General features: G+C 44.8%; 1 long non-coding RNA gene across 1 annotated transcript; it reads left to right on the top strand.

Annotated features, from left to right (window-relative positions):
• Positions 1-1,109: 1,109 nt before the first annotated feature.
• On the top strand, positions 1,110-13,177 carry LOC125111784 (uncharacterized). Its single transcript, XR_007130938.1, has 2 exons — positions 1,110-1,158; positions 12,873-13,177. It is a non-coding gene; the product is annotated as an uncharacterized LOC125111784 (long non-coding RNA).
• The last annotated feature ends 6,039 nt before the right edge of the window (positions 13,178-19,216 follow it).

Here is a 19,216-nt window from a genome sequence, read left to right as displayed (position 1 = left end):
TCAGCTTGGATATATTGGCCTGAGGGTGGTGAGGAAGGTCTGGACCAGAGTTAATGATTTGGTATCACCTTCAGATGGCACTGAGATGGTAACTGAATTTGTGACTATTGAAGGCAGTGGTCAAACGCCTTAGCTGCGCATGGAAATCACCCAGGGAACTTTACAAAAGCTACACGGGGTATTTAGAAAAGCCACACAAGGCCTGAGATTCTGACTGAATTGGCAGAGGGAGGTGGTGGTCCTCCAGCTTCAGCAGGCATTGGAATCACAGGAGGGCTTGTTAAACCACAGGTTGCTGAGGGCTATCCCAAGAGTTTCTGATGCAGGAGATTAAGAACTTTCATTTCTAATGCATCTCAGGTGATGCTGCTGGTGCAACTGCTGGAGAGAAGATTCATAAACTCATGAATCTTCTGGCTGTGCTCTTCTACTAAAATGTCAGAGTAGAACTAGTAATTGCATTCCAGCTATCCCCATTGGAGATTTCGGCAACTTCCCTAAGCTCAAACTGAGGGTGAGGTTGTATTGATGAGAACAACTCTAAGACCCGAAAAGTGGTTTTGATATCAAGTGCAGCTGTCTAGAGGGCCAGTGTGAGACCACGGAGTGACTGAGGGCCACAGTCCTATTTGATCCAAACATGTTTCTGGAGGACGAGGGGAAGGCCTGTAGGAAGAGAGAGCCTAAAGAGGTTTTTTCCTTACCCAGGTGAGTGATATGACTTGTATCCTCTTCTAAAATAATTAGGGAAAAATTACTTATCCTTTTTCATGTGGAATGATGTAATATCCGTATTTATTGTGTTTATTTTCTTTACTATAAAATTTAAGATTCTAGACCATTTTGGACAGTTGCAACTTTTTTTTTTTTCTTGTTGCAGACTGAATTATCATACTCCATGTACTTGTGGATATGCTCGTAGTTCTCCCAATTAAAAAAAAAAAAAAAAGAAGAACCAGTGCTCAGCTGCAGCGTTGGGTTTAATAAATTCAGGAAGCTCATTGGCTGCAGCCTGACCAATCATGTCTGGCCTCCGGCTCTGACCAATTAGGTTCTCTCCCCTTCTATATAAGTGGGACTTCCACAGCTTCCCAGCCTCTGCTGCTGATTGAAACAATGTGGGACTGAGCCTGACTGAGCAGTAGGTGGAGCGAGATCGTGAGTTATTGATTTAGTTCGTCTTTACTGCCAGTGTCTCTTTCTCTCGGTTTTTCTGTTTCTGCCAGCTTTGAGAGAGTGTGAGTGTCCTGCTGCTTGGGTGTGAGGGGACTTAGCTGGAAAGTGAGAGGATAATCTCTGCTTGGCTGCTCAGACAAGGCTGAGAATTAACATAAGAAGGAATGGAGACTCTTTTACTAAATGTACCAAATTCAAAAGGAATACTGTCTTGAAGCTACTGTCTTGAAAAATCCTGTGGCTCTGGTGCACAAATCTTAGTGTCCACTCTTCCTGGGCTTAAGGACTTTGGGACCCTAGAACCAAGATGATAGCACATCTAAGGAACCAATGATAAATTCCCTTCCCTCAAAATGTCTAACCTGAGGTCAGGGGGCATTCAAGCTTCCTTGTCCATTTCCCCAGCAGTTGGAAAACGCTATTTTATATGGCACAGCAGGACTTACCACGTCAATCTGGTTGTCCATCTCTAAACTTGAGTTGAAAACTGGGACGCAATCCAGCAGGTATGTGTTTAATGCATTGGGACCTGTGTCGTTTTTTTTTTTTTTTTTGTCTTTTAGGGTTGCATGGGCGGCATATGGAGGTTCCCAGGCTAGGGGTCTAATCGGAGCTGCTGCTGCCGGCCTACACCACAGCCACGCCACACGGGATCCGAGTCACCTCTGCGACCTACACCACAGCTCACGGCAACGCTGGATCCTTAACCCACTGAGCGAGGCCAGGGACCCAACTTGCAACCTCATGGTTCCTAGTCAGATTCATTAACCACTGAGCCATGATGGGAACTCTGGGACCTGTGTCTTAAGATAGGCTTAAGTGTCCCAAGAGTTCAAACTTACCGGAAGGAGCAGAACTCAATAAAGCCAAGATATTTTGGTGAATTAGGTATCCTTGCCACTCAGCTTCTGTGTCTTGTGCCTGTTCCTAGGGCTCTACAGTTCTATTTAGTCATGATTTTTCTGACTATTTAAGGGTCTTGCTATCCTGAACCTACTTCCAATGGAGTGTCTCTGTATTTTCTGGATCTTCCGTCTTCTATCTGTGGGAGCAGTGTAATACCAGCTTCTGTGACTTGGCAGGTTTGGTATGCTTTCTGGTTAACAAGCAGGTTTGAGGGTGCAGATAGCTGTGTATTAGGCTATGCTCTTTTTTTTTGTCTTTTTGTTGTTGTTATTGTTGTTGTTGTTGTTGCTATTTCTTGGGCTGCTCCCGAGGCATATGGAGGTTCCCAGGTAGGGGTCGAATCGGAGCTGTAGCCACCGGCCTACGCCAGAGCCACAGTAACGCAGGATCCGAGCCGCGTCTGCAACCTACACCACAGCTCACGGCAACGCCGGATCGTTAACCCACTGAGCAAGGGCAGGGATCGAACCCACAACCTCATGGTTCCTAGTCGGATTCGTTAACCACTGCGCCACGACGGGAACTCCAGGCTATGCTCTTTTTATATCTAGGCTATGCTTTTATATTAGGCTATGCTCTACTTATATCTGTGGGGAATATCTCCCCCTGTGATTTCTAGCAATATGTTCTATGGACTTCTCAGTGTCCCAAACTTCAGAGACAAAACAGCAATGTCATGAACTTTAATATGACTTTAGGTCTAATTTGGTAGCTGGAAGCCATCCTAAACCTTCTGGCCACACTCTTCTTTTGGCCTCTAATGGTATGAAATAAGTGCTTCTTTACAAATGGTTAAGTATTGAGGGATCTTCATGTGGTGTGTACTTGATGAATGTTCCGGTACATGCTCTCTGCTGGGTGTTTGCAGCCCTAGGCAGACACTGGGCTCTGCTTGATGCCGGAAAGATGTAATCGGAACCTGAGTTCTTGTTCACACAGCCAAAGAATGAACTCTGTGAACACACAGGCAGCAAGCAAGCAGTCTTTGTTACAGGAAAGCAAATAGCTCCCCAGGCTGCTGGGAGGAGGGGAGAAGAGCCCCCTCTCTTTATTGTCCTATATGGGTTTTTATCCCTTAAAGATGGCGGGGTACCAACGTGGGGTCCAGAAAGATGTGGTTTTCTCCCATTGGCTTTGCTCAATTTCCTCTATCAGTCCTTGTCCAATAGCGGTTTTAGGGTGGAGATGTCCTGTAAGTCTCGTGGTTTCTTTACCCTTCTTTTCCATTAGACTGAATCACCATTTCTCTTATTCCTTTTCTCCTCTGTCAATTGAGGAGTGGGCTAGAGATTAAGGTCCATGTGGGGGTAGGTACACTTTCTATAGTAAACAAGGCCTGCGGGGATGTTACTCCCCAGAGCCCTTAAGCCACAAATGGTCATCAATGGACACATGAAAGAATGCCTGGAAGCCCAGGCTCCTCCGCTGCCTCCCTGAGTTAGTATTCTGCCTCATACTCCCATCTGTCCATCTGCACGTGTCTCTCTTACACCAACTTCAGTTTTTCTTCAGGCCTCTGACAGCCGTCAAGCCATTTGCCACTGCCCACTCATATATATGTCGGTATTTAAACCTCAAGGTGGAGATTTTTTTCACACACAGGGCACAAGCAGATGCACTAGCAAGGCTGTGCCCATTGTGAGCACGTCCCCCTCTGTCACTCAAGGCTACCCTGGAGTGCGACTGGGTAGGCGCCATCCACCTCTGGATTGCCCTTGCAAGTAGACAGCATCCTCCTCAAAAGGCTCGCTTCTGCTGGTCTGGAGTGCATGTGCCTTGACAAGGTCTCTGACCCCAACCTGCTACATTTCAAGTGCTCAATAGCCCTGTGTGGCAGGTGGCTACTGAACTAGCTGAATGCTGTGAATATTCGCGTGCTCTGTAGAAAGCTGTGAAAAGTGGGTGGAGAAGCAGACTATGGTATGGATCCAGTGATAGTCTTGGCTGATTACAGGAGCTCTGTTTCTAGAATGACCTTTCAGCTTTCTTCTGAGTTGGGGCCACGTTAACCATAACATTGGGACTGCCTTAGAAAACGTGTGACCTTGAGGTTTCTGAGGCAGAGACGATCGCTAGAAAGGCCAACAAGGACAGGCTGCTTGGGAACAACAGCTGGGGCAGCAAGGGCTTCCCTGGAGGGAGGTCTCGGTGGCACCTCGTTGTCTGCTACACCTGACCAAGGGAAACCTGGAAGCTTCTTAAGCCTCTTGAATTCAGCCTATTCAGAATTCTACGTAGGTCACTTCAGGAATCACTGAAGGTCTAATTAATTTTTTTTTTTTTTCCAGAATCAATTCTAATGAAAATAGATCAATCCTTGTTTATGTGGTTGGGAATGGATACTAAATTTCCATGACATTCTTTGAGTCAAGACAAGTAGTAACACTAAATTTAACCAAGCTAGTGGCCTTGACTTTGGTGTTTTGGGTGGTGGTGGGGCTCTGTAAAGTTTCTCAAAGGGGCCTCCATGTGGGGGTTGCCAGATTCCTTACTCCCGATGTTGTGGACTCCTTGGCCTCTGGAAGGTCCTCCTTCCTTATCCATAAAAGGGCCCCTCCCTGCCTGACCTCTCCTGCCCCTTCTCTCCTGCATCCTCAGATCAGCTGAAGAGAGAAAAGAGAATGGCCACAGGCAGGTGGTGTTTCAGGAGCACTGAGGCCAGGAGGGCCACGGAGAGACTCAGGCAAGGAGAGTGGGGACGCCCCCGTCTCTGTCGCTCTCAGAACCCAGCCATCCCCCACCCGACTTTCTCCCAGCGCTCCTTTCAGTCAGTCTCTGACATGAAGCCTCATTTGTGTCCCCTTTCTAACAAAAGGTGAGACGTCTGAAGCAGAAGGTCAGTCCCCCCTCCCTTTGTCTCCTCAGGCAATTGATGAGCATCCCTTAAGGATTTGCTTCAATGCTAGTCTATAGGTATTTAGCTTATCCGAAGGGTCAGCAAACTGAGGCATGCCTACCAGTGATTTCCTGTTATCCCAGGTACCCTAAGCCAGTTTGAGCAGGTCTTCTAATGGGACGTAAGCCTCTGCCTCATGGGCTAGTGGAAAAACACCAAACCCTCAGGTTGAGGACTTGGCTTAGTTTCCTGGGGGATTTTCCATCTCATACCTTGTTTCTGGGTCTAAGTGAAAAAAGCATTGTCTAGATGGACCCTGAAAGTATGGAAGCTGGGTCTTGCCTTCCGAAATGGCATGAATGAAGGATGTTTCAGGCTATAACTGAAGTCCTTTGCATGGCAAGGAAGGGAACATCTTTTCCCACGTCTAACTGTGCTTCTATCCAAGGGCAGAATTGCTTTCCCCATTGAACTAATCCAAGTGCATTTTTCATAAGCTACAGGATGCTCAGTGCTGACTTGTATATTTCAGTAACATGGTGTTGCTGACTGAACAAATGTATGCACAACCGAAAAGTTGAGAGGTAAATCTTATTTTGGACAAAATGAGGGTTTAAGCCCCAGAGGTAGCAGCTCAAGGAATGCTGAGAAAACCTCTCTGAGGAGATGAGGACATGGAGGAGTTTAGCAACCAAGGGCAGGTAGTAGAAATAAAAGAGCCCTGAACAGACAATGAGATACCTCAAGCTAAGGAACTGAGTGCTTTCCTATGTATGGGAAGATGCATGGGCTGGGCTCCCTGAAACCATTCCTTTGATGTGTACCTCAGCTGTCTGGGGCCGGTATCCTGTGTTTTCACATCATGAGCTTCCTCAGGGTGCCCTCCGTGGGGAGGGGCTGCCGTCTGGTAGCTGTTAGACAGCAAGCATTCTTTGTTTCCTTCCTGAGTTTCCTCAGGGCTCACCAGCTGGGGGTAGCTGCAATTATGATAAGTCTGACATCCGTTGTTTACTGATATGGCAGCCAATATGTTACCTCTCAGCGTAAAGCTTAGGAGAGTCTCCAGGAACTGGTGTTCTCAGTCGGAAGCTTCTCCACCAGCCCAAGGATTTATTAACACTGGGATGTTCTCATTCGTTTGTCATCAAACCATTTACCTGTGGCCCCTTCTCTTGGGGAGAAGCAATAAGCAGGTAGCTTAAAGACTAGTCCTGAAGCCTATATCCCCTAAAGATACTTTCTTCTTAAGGAAAAGAACACATATAAACTTGTTGCCAAATTTAGATACTATGTTTACAATGGGCATCTTAGACTGGAAGATACTTAGTCCTATGCATCATGGAACCACTCCATCCCTAGTCTCCCGTGTGGCATGGCTTCGGGTCTGCGCCAGCTCAAGGTCTTCATGAAGAAGAGCTTGGGAAATGAATGGCCCCTTTTTCATGGAGATGAGATTTTGTCCCAAGAGGAACAGACATTCTAATTATCATTCTCCCTCCAAAGCTAGGCCCCAGTACAGTGTTTTAGATTCCCGAGATTTATTTCTCGTCCCCTTGACCTCTGCTACCCACTTGCTGATGAAATTCCACCTACTCTCCTGCACACATACTGTTATGTGTACCTAAGAGGAAAATGAAGCCACACATAGTCTTCTGCTGAGTCCTTGATCAGAATTCCTGACTCCTGCCTTTTCCTCACGACCTGTGTTCTAAGAACTCCTGTCTTTAGTCTGGCTCAATTTCTAACCTCAGTTATTAAGAAAGGCTGTCTACTTATTAGTAAACCTAATTTGATTTCAAAATGTAAAAGCATAGATCACTTGGCTGAAAGCTCAGTGTTTAGACTTTGAAAGAAACAGCTGGAACAGTGGTAACCCTGGGTGTCACATAGTTCCATTGATGTACTTAGCATCAATTCTATTTATTTATTTATTCATTTATTTTTGGCTTTTTGCTATTTCTTGGGCCGCCCCTGTGGCATATGGAGGTTCCCAGGCTAGGGGTCGAATCAGAGCCATAGCCACCGGCCTACGCCAGAGCCACAGCAACGCGGGATCCGAGCCGCGTCTGCAACCTACACCACAGCTCACGGCAACGCCGGATCGTTAACCCACTGAGCAAGGGCAGGGACCGAACCCGCAACCTCATGGTTCCTAGTCGGATTCATTAACCACTGCGCCACCACGGGAACTCCTCCTTTTTTTTTTTTTTGAAAGCACTTACAGCACTTACGCTTCTGTAGGAATTAAAAATTTTGTCAGTTTTCACCTGACAAAATCTTTACCTGATAAGTGTTTAACATGACTTGAAGGATTTATCCCATGGAAAGTTCTTGTCTCTCTCATTACAGAAGAAATGCGGAAACAAGATGGAAATTGAGAAAGTGAAGTGAGGATTTATTTGAGAAATACTTCTCTATAGAGAGGCGGGCAGAGAGATGAGCAGCTGCCCTGTGTTTCTTTGGCAGGTGGGTTGCGAGGGGCACACAATTGAAGGGGCAGAATATTCATGGGAGGGAAAGGTTTGGGGGGGTCTTACTCCCTGATTATCTTTCCAGCTCCACCTTCCCAAAGGGAGGAGGGATTTTTGTCCTTTATTTAGAAGTGTCAAGACCTTGGTGCAGGATGGGAACTTCTTATCTCCAAGGCTAATTTTATTATAATAAGGGCATAATGAGCAACAGGTTACAGGTTAATGTTGGAGATTTGAACCCTTTTCCTCCTTTCTTCATCTGCCTCCAGGCACTTATCTCCCCAAAATGTGTGGTTTCCTGTCAGCCTAGAGGTTCTCGCTTTTCTTTGTCCATGGACCTTGCTGTTGACATGATATGTGGTTTCCTGCCATCTGGTCCCATGGCCCCCCTTCTCTGCTCAAACCTAACTACCCGCCTGCTGTAGCAGCATGATCACTAGATACCTAATTTTCTAGACTTGAACTTGTGGGACATGATCACTTAAGGTCTGTAACTTTAAAATAGGTGACAGCTGGACTGTGATCCTTTTTAAGAGTCAGCAGATTTCTCTGGAAGCATGGAGATGAAATATCACGAAGTAGTTTCTAACCCCAAACATCTTTATCTAAGCCCAAAACCTCACCAAGTTAGGCATCTCCAATATTTTTTTATCATGATTGTTTCCCCTGGGTATCGAGCACCTGATAGAAAATGACACTGAGAGTGGAATTTAGCCCCTCGTCAGCATCGTGCTCAGGGCATGTGTAAGTGTGAAGGCCAAGTGCAAGAGATGCTCTTCCTTCTCTGTGCATTTGTCAGCAATTTCCTATTTAACACAGAGCCTTTCACAGAAAAACAGGTACCTAGAGATCACCCCCCATAAACCGGAGAGGGTGGCTCTATTTTAGTCTTATTTGGGGAAACATCAGAGCTTAGACACTAGAGGGTGTAAGTCTTTACACAATCTTCTTACTGTGTGACTCCCACAGATATATTTATTGACCTCAAAGGAAAAATCTCCCACATCTTAATGGGAGGTAGGTTTGCAGTTTGAAGCCAAGCATTGGCTGAAGCTAGACTCCTACTCTCTTGCCACGGAAACTTGGAGATAGACAGACTAGTGTAATTTAATTTTAGATGGCTTAGGAAGCCAGGGAGAGCAGTGGGGATGAGATGCCTGTAGAAAGAGACTTGGTACTTCCAAGTTGATACACTTATATATAAGACTTAATCTGTTGGTTTTTTCGCTTTGTTTTTTGTTTGTTTGTTTGTTTTAGAGTCACACCCATGACACATGGGAGTTTGCAGACTAGGGGTCCAAATAGAGCTGCAGCTGCCAGCCAACACTACAGCCACAGCAACGCCATATCCGAGCCATGTCCTCAACTTACACCAGAGCTCGTAGCACCACTGGATCCTTAACCCACTGAGCCAAGCCAGGGATTGAACCCGCACCCTTATGAATACTAGCTGGGTTCATTTCCACTGAGCCACAACGGGAACTCCAAGACGTAATCTGTTTTTAAGAAGCTCAAATAAATTGAGCTCTGACTTAACCGTAAAGCAAAAACTCATGTTTTTATTTCTATAGTGTACGTACTGAATTGGAACTTAGTCATTTTTTTACTTTGATCCACTGTTCTGTGTCATCCCTTCACATAATTGATTTGAAGATTTCCTCTGTGTGTTGCTGAAGTTCACCTTGACCTCTCCGACATTTCGTTGTGTGAATATATATTTAAGTGCGTGCATGTTCTTACTGATGCTCGTTTGGATTTCTAGGACTTTGCTATTAAAAGTGCACCCATGCATACTTTGAGCTAAAGCCATCCTCCCTTAAAACAAGAGAAAGAGCCTTCGTCCACTAGGGAGAAGCAGATTTAATGGTAGGAATGTCCTTGGGAGAGTTCCTGTCGTGGCTCAGTGGTAACGAAGCCAACTAGTATCCATAAGGTCTCGGGTTCGATCCCCGGTCTCACTCAGTGGGTTAAGGGTCTGGCGTTGCTGTGGCTGTGGTGTAGGTCAGCAGCAACAGCTCTGATTTGACTCCTAGCCTGGAAAGAAACGTCCCTGGGTAATTTGTCCTAAGAGTGGAAGGAGGCTGGGGACACTATTGCCTGAGGTTAGTTGTGAACCAAAATGGGCAAAGACCATTAGCTAGAAGCTATGAATGTTCTGATAGCAAAGCTGTAGTTTGGGGCTAAGAAGGTCCCTTTAGGTAATAGCTGTTAAATAAGTAATGAACACTCTCCAAGAGTGGGCTCAGTAGAGAGCAACCTCAGGGAGCAGATGCAGAAAGGGACCTCCACATAGGAAGAAGTTGCAAACAATTCAGAGTGGTAGTCCACACAACTAAAACTTCAGAGTGAGTGAGATGCTGAGACACCTCCTCGAGTATTTTAGTTGCTTACTCTTAAAAACCCAGAGCTGTTCACAAGTTTTGTCCTCGCAAGAACCAGGCAGTTGGTGATGTGTCCCTTATATTCTCTTCCCGAGTGTTCTGAGTACAACAGTTAGGAGGGAGGCAGGGCACTTGAGAAGGAAAGCTTAAAAAAGTGGTAATTCAAACCAACAAAGAAAACCCCAACAACAAAAAAAAAGTGGTAATTCAAGTAAACGAAAACCCAACAAAAAAGTGGTAACCAAACACTTATGTTGTCATCAAACACAAGCTACTTCAGGGAAAACTGTCATTGCTGCAACCCAGTTTCCTCAATCTGCTGGTCTAGAGCAGCCTCAGCTCTTCTTGGAGCTGTGTCTCCCTCCCCACAAGGCATCATGAATTGTGAAAATGGCTCTTAGCTTCAAGGTAGCTGCACCTTGAACTCAGTTGCTCAAGGACAAGTCTTTGAGATTTATCTGTGCTAGAACTTCCCTCATATTCTGTTCCAGGGTAAGGAAAAGAAAGCACTGCTAAGCTGCATGTTGAGGTTGTGGCAGTCACACGGCTTTCATTCTCAAAGGTCTGAGAGCCGTCTTTGAAAAGCGGTCTCATAGGGTCCTGCTGATAGAAATAATTAATAAATAACCTATGATAGCAAAGGTTTTTTTGAGGCAAACTAAGGACTGTAGCCCAGAAGACAGCCTCTCAGAGAACTCTGAGAAATTGCTCAGTTGATGCATGGTTAAGCATAGTTATCTTAGACCTTATCAGAACAAGGAACATAAACATACAGGAATGTTTTCCATCAAAGTTTCAAGAGACAAATTTAGGCAGCAGGACCCTGGTGTCTGGGAAGGGAACCTTGTCTTTGATGGCATGTTAACATGGGCACCATAGGGAATTATGTATCCTTATCTTTGAAATGGACATTCTTATACCTTAATCGTTAAAGCAGATGTGCTGTGTGTTTACTGTGCCATGAATATTGCTGTTTAGTCCACACAGAGCTCAAGCTGAACCATGTCTAAGCCAGAATGACTTCCCCATATCTCAGTAGGTGAACATTTTCTCCATCAGATTTGTTGTCATGAGGTATTAGCTTTCCCCAAAGGACCGACTTTGCACACGAGATGAAGATTTTTTAACGGGAGTTACCGTTATTGCATTAGTTACACTTAGAATGGATAAGCAGTCAGGTCCTACTGTATAGCACAGGGAACTACGTCCAAGCTCTTGGGTTAGAACATGATGGAAGATAGTGTGAAAAAAATATTATATATGTATGACTGTGTCACTTTGCTGTGCAGCAGAAATTGAAGGAACATTGTAAGCCATTTATACTTTAGTAAAAGTTTTTTAAAAAAGAAAAAAGAATGGGCTCCCTGAGGAACAGGGGCCAGCATGAAATCAGATTTATCAGAGGTATGCAGAGGGCAGTGCTCAAGAAGGAAGATAAAGAGGGATCCTGAGGTGGAAGAGCTGTGAAATCACAGTGCAGATCTGATCGGAGAGGGAGAGGACAGAAGGAAGATTTTAGATGTCAGTGTATTTCTAAGAGTGCTTTGGCAAGGTTGTAGGTAGCCCTTGAGCCAAAGGAACCCATGAGGAATCCAGTCTCTCCACAAGAATAGACCTGCCTTATTAGTGCTGTGCTCTACCCCATCAGTTGAGCCTCGGCAATGCTATAAACACCAAAGCACAAGGACTGAAGCTCTTGATCATAGATGCTCCCTGCAGTCAAATCTGAGAAGCGTATTTCTTATGGCCACCACAATCCATTCTCGTATTGCACAGGTCTCCTGCAAACAGATTTTAGGAGTAGCTCCTTCATAGCTGGCATGGGCTTATCTTGCTAATGGCAAAATTAATGCAAGAAGGCTAGTAGAAAAACTCTACAGCCCCAATCTGTGAAATTCATCTCAGAGCCACAGCTTGTTACTCATCTTCTCCTCCTACTTGGAATTAGCTTCACCCTCATCTCTCACCACCAGGGATCTTGCTTGTCTGTGGAGTGACCCAAACCTTCATTCTGGAGGGAGCTGAAATCTTCACAGTCACACTCTTCATTTCAAGATTGTTGCACATACACACTCATGGTTATAATGAAGGAAGGGGGACCCCCAAATGCCCAAGTGGATGACCTCACTCCTGCACACATTTACAAATTCTTCCCTGTGTCCGTGTATAAGAGAAGCCCTGTCTTTTCGATTCGGAGTCCGTTACTCTATCAGTATGGTTAACCCCTCTTCTTACTTGTTTGTTTGTGGGCACAGAGGTCCAGAGGAGCCTGGCGATAGCCGTAACTTGTGGTTCAAGAGGGGACCCTCACTGGGCTCTTGGGCGAGAGTGGATCCCCTTTGAGGACTAGGATTTCCAATCCTAGAGGACTAAGATTTGCAGAAATTGGAAGCGAAAATCCCCTTGCGGATCACTGAAAATGACACCTGGAACATTCCTGCTTCTACTCCTTCATTCCTGGACCCCTGTATTCTTCCTGTTGGGAAGTTAGCACCATACAGGGGTCTGGTTCCGTTCATGGACTGCATGCAAAGACAGCACTCCACATCTGGGAAGTGCTGCCTTTGAACTGCTTTGTAGCTGTGTTCTCAGACGATGGCTCTGCATTCTGTGAGCCACCTGCTTCTGGTGGGTGAGGTAATAGAATACCATCATGGACCCCATGGTCATGAGCTGCATCCTGCATCTCCTTCTCAGAAGAATGTCTAGTCTTTCAGTTCTGTGTCATTCAGGAATCCCTCAAAGAGAAGTGCTGGCCAAGGCCCTGGGGCAAGAAAGGCAAATCCACACCCAGAATAAGCATGTCTCATGGGCAGTGCACACCGCATCTTTCTTGGGATGAAAGAGGTCAGAATGCTTGATGTGCCACCATGTGGCCTCCTTGAAGAGTGATCCTGTTGCACCTGGGTTTCGGCATTGATCTCTGTTGCTGACAGGCATTTAGAGGCAGCAGTAGCTTCGTCAACCTCCATCAGTGGACATCTACATGGGGCTGTGGCCAAACGTAGTCTCCTTTGCTGCTACTGTTGCCAGGTTAAAAGGCCTCGGGGCGGTGATGCTTGAACCATAGTCTGGATCTGATACAGTCTTTTTCTGCTCTAGGCTTGCTCCTCCCACGTCTTCTGGGATATGGACCAAAGCAGGATTCCTAAGGGAGGAATGTGTGCTCCTCGGAACCCAGGGTGGCCTCGTGCTTTCTTTCCGGTAGAAGCTGTGAGATGAAGACCTTTGCCTCTGGTCGTGTTTCTTTACCGTTGGACCCTAAGAGTCCCAGAAGCTCTAGGTCCCTGAATATTCTTAGGAGTTGTCTCCTACCCTCTGGAGCATATGTGTCTTCCTAAGGCTTCTGTTGTCCTAAACATCTCTGGCTCATTTTTCCCAGTAAACATGATGGCGTTTGTGTATCATTTTGGTGGTCTGTGGCATGCCTGTATGATGGCATAGGGAAAGGGTTAACATGCCCCAGAGGCATACTGTATGTGAGAACTGTTGCCCATCCCCTGTTAATGGAGACTCTTTCTGACCTTCTTTTATAACTGAGTGGAAAACCATGCATTTGCCAAATTCTCTACCATGCACCTGGGGAAAATGTCTTACTGTCTTGGTGGAGAGAAGTGTGAGAGGTTATTTAGCCTCCCCCATTCTTTGATTTCTTACCTCATAGGTTGGGTACAACACGTGGCTATTACTTCAGTTACCAAGTATAGTAATTCTTTTTTTAAAGTATTTTTAAAAGTTATATTGATACATAGTTAATTTATAAGGCTGTGATCATTTCTGCTGTACAACAAAGTGACTCCATCATACATATGCACATATCCATTCTCCCTCAGATTCTTTTCCCCCATAGATCATCACAGAATACTGGGTAGGGTTCCCTGTGCTCTACAGCAGGTCCCCACTGGCCAGTCATTCTGTATACCTCCCTGTGCGTACGCCCATCCCAAACCCCTAGTCCATCCCTCCCACCCCCTCACCTGTCCCCTTTGGCAACCATAAGGTTTTCAAAGGCTGTGAGTCTGTTTCTGTTTTGCAAATAACTTCATTTGTATCCTTTTGTTTTTTTAGATTCCGCATACCGTTGATATCATAAGATGCTTGTCTTTCATTGTCTAACTTCACTTAGTATGATAGTTTTTTTGTCCATCCATATTGCCGTAAATGGCATTATTTCATCCTTTTTTATGGCTGAGTAATATTATATCACATGTGTGTACCACATCTTCTTCATCCATTCCTCTGTTAATGGACATTTAGATTGTTTCCATGTCTTCGCTATGGTAAATAGTGAACCTTGGGGTGCATGTATCTTTTCAAATTGTGGTTTTCTCTGGACAGATGCTCAGGAGTGGGATCGCTGGATCGTTTGGTAGTTCTAATGTTAGTTTTTTGAGAACACTTTACACTGTTTTCCACAGTGGTTGTACCAATGTACATTCCCACCAACAGTGTAGGAGGGTTCCCTATTCGCCACACCCTCTCCAGCATTTATTGTTTGTAGATTTTTTGATGGCCTTTCTGGCTGGTGTAAGATGATACCTCAAGGCAGTTTTGATTTACATTTCTCTAATAATTAGTGATGTTGGGTATTTTTTCATGTGTTTTTTGGTCACCTCTATGTCTTCAGAGAAATGTCTATTTAGATCTTTTGCCCATTTTTGGAGGGTTGTTTTTTTTTGATATTGACCTGTAGGAGGTGTTTATATATTTTGGAGATTAATCCCTTGTCAGTTGCTTCATTTGCAAATGTTTTCTCTCATTCTTTGCGTTGTGTTTTTGTTTTGTTTAGGGTTTCCTTTGAAGTGCAAAAAATTTTAAGTTTAATTAGGTCCCATTTATTTATTTTTGTTTTTATAGTCATTACTCTAGGAGGTGGATCTAAGAAGATATTGCTGCAGTTTATGTCAGAAGTGTTCAGCCTGTGTTTTCCTCCAAGAGTTTTATAGTATCCAGTCTTATATTTAGGTCTTTAATCCATTTGGGGTTTATTTTTGTGTATGGCATTAGGGAGTCTTCTAATTTCATTCTTGTACATGTGGCCATCCAGTGTTCCCGGCACCGCTTGTTGAAGAGACTGTCTTTTCTCCATTGTATGTTCTTGCCTCCTTTGTCGTAGGTTAATTGACCCTAGGTCCAAGGATAGTAAATCTAATTATGCATTAAGTCACTGAGAACTGACTTTCTCCAGGCTCCATTTACTGACCGAACTCTGCCACCTAGGGTGGAACCCCAGCTCTCACAGAGGGACAGTGACGAGGCTTTTGATATTTGGGTTTCAATGTTGACTTAAACTCTGATCATTTTCAATGTCTTGGTATTCCCATTTCAGTATAAAATTGCCAGAGTTACCTTTAAGGATGGTCTTAGGGAAATCATCATGGCATGTAATATACATGGTTTCAGATAGTTCTTCCACTTAGGGATCCCAGCACCACCTCTTCAGTTAGTAAGCCCTAGATCTGAATAGAACCTTGGGACAGGTCTGGGAAGTGAGTGAGTGATTGGCTTTATTGGAGGGACCCTCCTCAGCCTTCCAATCCTCCATTCTTGCCTTGTTCTTTTAAATGGTAAGAAGAACCTTGCTGGCTCTCCATCGCTCTTGGCCCATAGGACATGATACCCTATGAACCATCTTTACAACTCCCTGTGGGCCAAGCCCCTTTGATTCTGACCCCTTGGTAGAGTAACTTCAGCCTTCTGACTGCTGTGGTTAAGTGCTTCCATCTGGTCTCTGCTGTGGCCCCTCTACTCCCATAGATATTAATGAGCCCACAGCTCTAACTACCACCAACCCTGGGGAGCAGAGGAGAGAGAGTCCCAACCAAACTTCTCAGTGGTGCTGGTGCCCATGTCACTAGGCTTTTTCAGATGGGTTTGAGGGTTGTGTCCACCTTGTCCTCCCATCGAACATATTTCTCTGAGGGGTCTTCTGCCCTTGCATGATGGGTCTGTTAGGACACGACCATTCCCTCTTTTTCTGCTTGCTACCCTATACAAACTAAATATATTCACTTTGCTGAGCATTAGTCATGATTATTCTTAGGCTTAAAAGACTCATCTTACCCAAGCAGTGAATTTGTGGTAATTCCCAGGATCCTTGCAAGGATAATACTTTCCCAGAAAAGTACCCCCAAGATGAATTTTTCCATCTAGTCTTAGCTTCCATTATGTCCTTCTTGATGAAGCAACCCCCCCCACCGCCGCCCCAGATTTAATCCAGGGGTGCTCTTGTCTCCTGTCAGGATGCTCATTCTGAAAACTCTCCTAGCGTGAAGTTACTTTCCTCTCTTATCAGACCCTGCATATCCCGAGCAAGTGTATGTGGTCTTTAACCCTAGTTCCCAGCCTGGCAGCCCAAGAGAGGAATTGAGAGCAGCTCCCAAGGACACCTGTTGCTTCATGGAAGTGCCCTTATTAAGGAAACTTGGGTCACCTCTGAAAGCACAACACCTTTAGGGTATCTGCAGTGCCAGCATCCTCAAGGCCAGCCATCCAGATGTACACAAGCCATATTTCAGTGTCCCAGGTAGTTGGTAATAGAGCCCTGACCTGACTATCAGACTTTTGGGGCTGAGCATCCAAATACCTCCTGTTTTTTTGTGCTTCCAACAATTGTGTTTAGCATGCTGCTCAGACTGACTGTCCTTGCAAGAGATAAGGGGCCTTTTGTCTATGACCCAGCAGACACTCTTGCTCTCGCTTAATCACTGACTGCTTGTTAATAGCCCTCAATCTCACTGTCCTTCTGCAGGGCATCAGTGCAACTTAAAGCAAAACAAAACCCCCCAAAACAAAACCAAAAAACACACCTCTGCTGTCTTTGTAGGTTGGCCCTGCCTCACATGTAACATGCTTGAGTCATCACACTTGCAACAGTGTTTCCTTATTCTGAATATTTTCTTAGTTCACTGCCAGTGGAATCTTTGGCAATTGAGCCACTATCTAGTGCAAGCAACTAACCTCTGACCTACCTACTAACTAGTCTGACATCCTTTTCATCTACCAGGCAGTTAATGAGCCAGTCCTGTAACTCTCTCTTACCTTCTGCTTGCTCTGACCATTCTCTGTCCTCCAAAAAGCAGACCACAATATGGGTTTGACATGTGAACTTTACTGGAGGTTATGCCTATAAAAGAGAATGTAGAGGGAGCTAAAGGGTGTGGAGTTAGCCATCTCTCCTTTGTGAAGGATAGAGAGGAGAAGGAAGGACATCTTAGACTTGATTGTGTTTCTAAAACCTCCAGCAAGACCAGTGTGTCCAGGAACCATCACTGCCTGGCAGAACTGTCTGTCTCCCGGGAGTGGGCCCACTTTGTCCCAGTCAAAGCCAGTCGTTGGCTGGCAAGCTGACTGTGAGAAGCGTGGCCTCTGCAGAATGCAGTGATGGATCTCGATGGCGTCAGCTAAGGCTCAGTCCATCACATTCCCTGACGTGGGCCACGTGGAAGGCACACCCCAGGGTTTCCCCAACAACCCCCTTTGGCTTCTTGTGTGATCTGTGAACTCCTCAGCCTTTTCTGGTTAGGCAGCCAACCTAATACTTCGTAGCTGCCCCCAAATTCACAATATTTATATGAAAATATATGAGACATTAGAATTGAGGGACAGTGATATTCTGTAGCCAATCTGACAGACTCTCAGTCTTTGGAGAATAAAGGCAAACTCATTCATGTGCTGGGTGGAATTCCAATGGAGGAATCCCATAAACTGGGTCCAAGTTGGTCCAACTCCCTTGCATATACTCCTCCCTCAGAAAACCTAAGGGTTTTGCACCAAAGGAGAATGTTTCTACTTTTCTCCTGAGGTTATTAGTGATTAAATGATACATTGAAACAAGTTTTAGAGGTAGTTCTGAGTCCTGGGCTGTGCCCTCTCCCCTCTTGCTCCTACTGCACCAGAATGTCCTTGAGAAGCACTGAGCATATCCTTGGCACTAAATCTAAACATTTTCCCCTGATCTCAAACCGTGGTTGGGATGGGTGAAACAGGACTTTGCTTATGATTGCTTTTCCACGTATAGGAAAAACATTTGACTCTTCGGAACTCAGACATAAGGTTCATGAAGAATAAAAACAATGATAGAGTGATGGGATAGAAGCTAGATGTGTCGGAGGAAATCTGAATATAATTGGAACCTAAATTATCCCATTCTAGATATCCCAGTAGATATCTAAAATTTTAATTATTCCAGTTAAATTAGAATTATTCTGATTACTTGGAATAGCCAAAGCAAAACTGGAAGTCATGTTTTCTGATTGTTTTGATTTGTCCTTTGCACTTAACTACTCCCTTTTAATATTGTGCCTAGTGAGGTTCTTTTTTTTTAATCTTGCTTGGTGTGAAGAGATTTTATTTTATTTTTTATTACTCAATGAATTTATTACATTTATAGTTGTACAATGATCATCACAATCCAATTTTATAGCATTTCCATCCCAAACCTCCAGCACATCCTCCCACCCCCCAACCTGTCTCCTTTGGAAACCGTAAGCTTTTCAAAGTCTATGAGTCAGTATCTGCTCTGCAAAGAAGTTCATTGTGTCCTTTTTTTCAGATTCCACATGTAAGTGATAGCATTTGATGTTGGTGTCTCATTGTCTGACTGACTTCATTTAGCATGATGATTTATAGGTCCATCCCTGTTGCTAAAATTGCCAGAATTTTGTTCCTTTTAATGACTAATATTCCATTGTATATATGTACCACATCTTCTTTATCCACTCCTCCATCAATGGACATTTAGGTTGTTTCCACGTCTTGGCTATTGCAAATAGTGCTGCAATGAACATTGGAGTGCATCTGTCTTTCTGAGTCATGGTTTCTCTGGGTAGATGCCCAGGGACAGGATTGATGGATCAAATGGTAGTTTCATTTTTAGTTTTCTGAGGAATCTCCATAATGTTTCCACAGTGGTTGCACCAATTTACAATCCCACCAACAGAATAATAGGGTCACTTTTTCTCCACACCCTCTCCAGCACTTATCGTTTTTAGACTTTTTGATGATGACCATTCTGGCTGGTGCAAGGTGGTACCTCATAGTGGCTTTTTTTTTTTTGTCTTTTTGTCTTTTTCCTGGGGCCACACCCATGGCATATGGAGGTTCCCACGCTAGGGGTCTAATCGGAGCTGTAGCCACCAGCCTATGCCAGAGCCACAGCAGTGTGGGATCCGAGCCACGTCTGTGACCTATACCACAGCTCACGGCAATGCCGGATCCTTAACCCACTGAGTGAGGGCAGGGATCAAACCCGCAACCTCATGGTTCCTAGTCAGATTCGTTAACCACTGAGCCACGATGGGAACTCCTCATAGCGGTTTTGATTTGTATTTCTCTAATAATGAGTGATGCTGACTATCTTTTCATGTGTTTTTTGGCCATCTGTATGTTTTCGTTGAACTGTCTGTTTAGATCTTCTGCCCGTTTTTTTGATGGCGTTTTTTTTT

Source organism: Phacochoerus africanus, chromosome 11 (assembly GCF_016906955.1).
Source record: "Phacochoerus africanus isolate WHEZ1 chromosome 11, ROS_Pafr_v1, whole genome shotgun sequence".
NCBI lineage: Eukaryota > Metazoa > Chordata > Mammalia > Artiodactyla > Suidae > Phacochoerus > Phacochoerus africanus.
This window is presented reverse-complemented; position numbering and strand designations above follow the sequence as displayed.